The sequence below is a fragment of the Hordeum vulgare genome, chromosome 1H (assembly GCF_904849725.1).
Source record: "Hordeum vulgare subsp. vulgare chromosome 1H, MorexV3_pseudomolecules_assembly, whole genome shotgun sequence".
Taxonomy (NCBI): Eukaryota; Viridiplantae; Streptophyta; class Magnoliopsida; order Poales; family Poaceae; genus Hordeum; species Hordeum vulgare.
Genome location: NC_058518.1, coordinates 219,468,650 through 219,474,944, shown reverse-complemented (window position 1 = coordinate 219,474,944; position 6,295 = coordinate 219,468,650).

Here is a 6,295-nt window from a genome sequence, read left to right as displayed (position 1 = left end):
CAAGATATTGTTCTCCAGCCCGACCTATCCTACCATGAGCATCCTATAGCAATCCTTGAAGAGACTCACCGCAAGACCCGCAATAAGTCAATCAAGTTCCTCAAAGTGCAATGGTCACATCATTCCGACAAAGAAGCCACTTGGGAGCGCGAAGACCACCTCCGTTCCGAATTCCCAGAGTTCTTCCAGTCCTAGATCTCGGGTCGAAATCCTCTTGTACCGTGGGAGAGTTGTGAAAGCCCTAATGCATTCCTTCCCTTTTGTAATATTTCCTTGTATGACCCTTCCTATGTTGGCATGTTGGATTGGAATAAGAGTTCAAGTTTGGCTTCATCACTTGTGCATCAGGGCATCATGCATGGCATCATTTCATTTTGTTCTTTGTATTGTGTTTCTTGTTGCACCTTGATGTTTGAGTGTGAGTGCATGGTGTGTATGTGCCTTGGGGTTTGCTATATGATTGGGTGCAACAAGATCAACTCAAAACCCCTTGTTGCACCATGGTTTCAAAAAACCCTCCCTTCCAATTAATTGTGGCAGATTTAAAAGTTTCTAGTTTTGCCTCAATAAAATGTTCCTCCTCTTCTAAAAATTATCCTATTATTGTGGGGTGCAACACCCTTTTGGTTGGAAGTATTTTTCTTTCCTTTTTGTTTTATTAAAACAGAGCCTCATTTTAAATAAAAGGGTTTTATTTTTTACTCTTCCAAAATTTCCCAATTTATTTTTATAAATTGTGGCATGATTTTAGAAGACCCCGACTATTTTTTATTTTGTTTTAAATCTTTCCTGCGAAGCCCTGTGATTTATTTTAGCAGCCTGTTATGTTTTATTTGCAAAAATCCTTTAAACGAGAGAGACCAGGCCCAAGTCCATTTTGTTTCGGCCCAGGTCCACCAACGCGTTCCTTCTCCCACCTCTCGACGTCACCCCTTGTACGAACGATGTAGCCACCATATATCAAGCCCTGCTCGTATCAGATTTCTCCCACCATGTATCCACGAGCCAGGAAGAAGTCTGATACAAGCAGGGCTTGATCTATGGTGGCTACATCGTTCGTACAAGGCGTGACGTCGAGAGGTGGGAGAAGAAACGCGCTGGTGGACCTGGGCCAAAACTAAGTGGACTTGGGCCTAGTCTCTCTCTGGTTTAAAGGTTTTTTGCAAATAAAACATAACAGGCTGCTAAAATAAATCACAGGGCTTCGCAGGAAAGATTTGAAACAAAATAAAAAAAACAGTTGGGGTCTTCTAAAATCATGCCACAATTTATAAAAATAAATTGGGAAATTTTCTAAGAGTAAAAATCAAACCTTTTTATTTAAAATGAGGCCTTGTTTTAATTGAACAAAAAGGAAAAAAAATACTTCCAACCAAAAGGGTGTTGCACCCCACAATAATAGGATAATGTTAGAAGAGGAGGAACGTTTTATTGAGGCAAAACTAGAAACTTTTAAATCTGCCACAATTAATTGGAAGGGAGGGGTTTTTGAAACCATGGTGCAACAAGGGGTTTTGAGTTGATCTTGTTTCACCCAATCATATAGCAAACCTCAAGGCACATACACACCATGCACTCACACTCAAACATCAAGGTGCAACAAGCAACACAAGACAAAGAACGAAATGAAATGATGACATGCATGATGCCCTCATGCACAAGTGATGAAGCCAAACTTGAACTCTTATTCCAATCCAACATGCCAACATAGGAAGGGTCATACAAGGAAATATTACAAAAAGGGAAGGAATGCATTGCGGCTGTCACAATGTCGGTCTCTAGAGAACGACTGTGTTTACGGAAGTGCTAATGTTGTCATCTCATTGTGATGATAGAACTAACGTTATGAAACTTGGTTATTATTAATATCTCGAAGGTTGGTTGTACCACCCGGATATTCATTTACGTTTATGCCCTTTTTCTGGTGTTGCTAAGACGCCCGGCTGAGGCGAGCATTTACTTTTATGCCCTTTCTGTGATGTCGGTAAGACGCCCGACTGAGCCGAGCATTTACTTTTATGCCCTTTCTGTGGTGTTGCATAGACGCCCTATTATGGATTGTTAATTTATTATGCCCTATATGTGGTGTCGCTCACACGCCCGATGGTGGTTATTTATTTTTACTTGTTAACCTTTCGAGGCGTCGCTTCACACACCCGATCGGTGCATTTCATTTTTATTTGGATATTTTGTGAGGACTGCCATACGACTTATCTTATCTAACCTATCTGCTAATAATTTTTCTACCATGATAATGGTGATAATTAACCACACATATAAAATTGTTGCGTTCATCTTATCTTTTGTGCAAACTATCTTGTGAGTACTTTCAAAGTAAACACTGGCTTGTTGATGTGGCCAGATATGGATGAAGGAGACCTCATGGACGAAGAGTACAATAGCGAGTTCGATGCCTAGAGAGTCCCAGTTAGTCTTGCGATCTTGGAGTTTGCCATTGTATTTTTCCAGAGCTTCCATCACCACAAATAAATAGTCAAGCCTCACTTTGACGCTTGGCATGTAGTAGTACTTAAGCTATGGCACTTCACTCCTATGTGACATGCCTACCTTTTTATGCGAGCGGTAGAGTTACCCCATGACCACTGTGATATATACGCCCTTATGCTAAGTATGGGTGTGTTGTAATAAACTGTAGAGCGACCTCCACTCTACCTTGTTTAATATTAAGTATTACTGGCCTGCTGTATCAAGTTGGTCTATCGGTGTGAATGATTTTCTGCACTAGTGGCATTCATGGATGATTTCCAATAAATTTATTTTATTTGGAAACCGATCCTAACAACCTTGGTATCAGAGCCAGGCTGACTGTAGGAAACTACTAGGTGCGATCGCTAACCGGATTAACAAAATTTATTTAGTGTTCTACATAGTGTAGAGATTTTTCTGTTAGTCAACATATATTTATGTTATGACTATCTAGTAATTTTTGTCTACTGTTTATATGGCTTGCAACTGTTGTCCATCACAGGTTTTCGCCAATGAACCGACGTGATTTTCGCGACTCCTCTTAGTCATTACCAGGATCGCTATTGGACGGACGACTCGCACCAAGTACTCGTTCTACTGCCACACGATCAGGGACACTCTGACTATGCATTAGGCCTCGGTGCATTTTGTCGGTGGATGTGTCGAGACCCACTACTTTCGCTTCATTGGGAGGGCCATACCTATGGAGTAGCAGGCTATGCAGATGACTGCCAAGGAGAAGATTGCCCGTCTTCGGGACACCCTTCCACTGATGAAGACTCATCCTTATCACTACCTCCCCTGCCACGTTTCATACACTAGTCACTATGGTTTTGCATGCCCTAGAGGAGAGGATGATGAGTCCATTGGGATGCTCGTGCACAACCTCATGGTCGTGGAGTCTGCCTTCGATGGCTTAGTGGATGACTTGGTGGCTGCTCGTATGGAGGCTCAGGCATGTCGTCCTAACAGGAATGAGCTTCTCCGTCCTGCGCCGCCCCGGTCATGCCCTTCCTCCTCCTCTTCGTGTGCACCGTCAGCCCAGCCAGTTAGCCGCTAGCTGCCTACGCTTGAGGAGTTCAATCAAGTTATTGCTCCTACCCCTATTAGTGTTGCTCCACTTGCTAGCCCCGTGTGTGCTTTGCCGCCTCGCGTCGTCCGCCTAAAGCCCATGCAGGAGGAAGTCGACTCTCGAGCACCTCGTTTGGGACTTACCCTGGGCCAGTCGATCCAGGTTCCCTCCAGCTCCACCTAGGAATGGTGTAGCAGTGCATCGAAATGCTTATGTGATATGTATCATTGTGTGCTCGTAGACCGAGGAGAAGTAGTCGTGTTGCATCATGTAGGATCAGGAGAAGTGCACTTGCTAAATAACATGTCAGACATGTGTGAGCACGGCGTGAGTGGCGTATTGTACAATTATGATCAATCTAAGATTTGTGCCGCAATCCTTCTCCAAACACGAGAGATGTTTTATGAAAAATATTTGGTGTTTCTGTTGGCCGCAAACACTTTTCTTTCCTATTATACTTGCATTTCTAATTTGTTTTTTGCAACATCGACCCAGAATTGAGAAATGCATCATCCCTGGACACGCTCCATGCCAAGTCCATAGGAATATAATCATTTTACTGAGACTGGTAACAACTTTACTCAAGGGCAATCAAGTCAACAAGACAACGGCTCAGCATTCTCGCAAGTTTGTCGCCTGTATGAGCAAAGCCAACAACAACATCAAGAAATGATGAGTGAGCTTATGGATATGGGGAATCAACATGGACCTCACCAACATCACTCTTGATTAACTGAATTACATAAGACTCGTCCACCGGTTTTCTCACACACTGATAAGCCGATGACTGGTTGCGTGATATTGAAAGAAAACTCATTATTTCCTAGTGCTCCGACTACGAGAAGGTGCTATACGCACCTCATTATCTAACTGGAGCAGCAGCCTCGTGGTGGGAAAATGTCCTACGCATGCACCCAAACGAGAACAACATCACCTGGGCCGAGTTCAAAGAAAGCTTTCGTGGGGCGCATATTCCAATAGAGTCATGAAAATCAAGAAGAGGGAGTCCTAGGACCTCAAACAATGGAGTTCAACTGTGATGGAATATGTGGACTAATTTAACCAACTGTCTCGTGCTAGAAGTCCCCGGCAACGACACTAGAAAAATGTTGTTGACGTGTTCTTGACTTGATGCCTCCACGGCAACGGAGCCAGAAAAGAACTGCTCCCAGTTGCTCAACAATTAGCAATTGTCTTGCAATGGCCCACCAGCGCATGGGTTCACGGTATTTTTCGAGGGTAGAGTATTCAACCCAAATTTGTTGGTTCGCCCGACAGGAAGTGAAAGGATACACTCAAGTATTAGCAGCTGAATGTGTCAGATTCAACCACACCTGAAAGATTAGTATCTGCAAGCAAAGTATCAGCAACAAAGTAGTATGATAACAACGGTGCCAGAAACGATCTGTTGACGGCAGACTATTCCTAACGGTTGTATCAATGGCGCTAGAAGTTGCCCGTGGACGGGAAATATTCTTTCCCGGCAACGGAGCGACAAAAAGTATTGTAGCAGGTAGGAGCAGTGTAACGAGTAACAGCAGTGGCAACGAACAGCAGTAGTGACAGAAGTAGCAAGTAGCAGTAGTAGCAAGCAACAGTAGTAACATCAGCAGAGCAAGCAACAGTAGTAGCAGTAGCGGAGCAAAACAAGTAACAACAGCAGTGGGACAAACTCGTAGGCAATGGATTGGTGATTTGTTTGGATAACATTCATCATGCAACAGTTATAACATGGAGAGATATGTGGCTAGCTCCCGTTCGTCAATGTGATGTAGGCATGCATTCCGTGTGTAGTCATACGTGCTTAGGGAAAAGAACTTGCATGACATCTATTGTCCATCCCTCCCGTGGCAGCGGGGTCCAAAAGGATACTATGGGATATTAAGGTTCTCCTTTTAATAAAGAACCGGAACAACGCATTAGCACTTGGTGAACACATGAACTCCTCAAACTATGGTCATCACCGGGAGTGGTTCCGGTAATTGTCACTCCGGGGTTGCTGGGTCATAACACATAGTAGGTAACTACAACTTGCAAGATCGGATCTAAAACACAGATATATTGGTGACAACATAATAATTTCAGATCTGAAATCATGGCACTCGGGCCCTAGTGACAAGCATTAAGCATGGCAAAGTAGTAGCAACATCAATCTCAGAACATAGTGGATACTAGGGATCAATCCCCGTCAAAACTAACTCGATTACATGATAGATCTTATCCTACTCATCACCGCCCAGCGAGCCTACAAATATATTACTCATGAACGATGAAGAGCTTCTTGGAATTGGAGAGGGAAGAAGGTTGATGATGACGATGGCGACGATTTCCCCTCTCCGGAGCCCAAAACGGACTCGAGATCTGCCCTCCAGATGAAGAACAGGATGTGGCGGCGCCTCCGTATCGCAAACGCGACGAAATCTTCTCTCTTGATTTTTTTCGGGACCAAAGTGAATTTATAGAGCTGGAGTTGGGGGCGGCAGATCCACGTGGGCCCCACAATCTTGGTTGTCGTGGCCAGTGGAGGCCTCAGCAATAGGGCTTGTGGCCCACTGGCCCATCCCCTCCGGTGGATCTTTGCGCAGGCATTTTTCATTTTTCCAGAAATATTATCCACTTTCATTTCTGCACAAAAACAACACCATGGCAATTCTACTGAAAACATCATCAGTCTGGGTTAATTCCATTCAAATCATGCAAATTAGAGTCCAAAACAAGGGCATAAGAGTTTGGAAA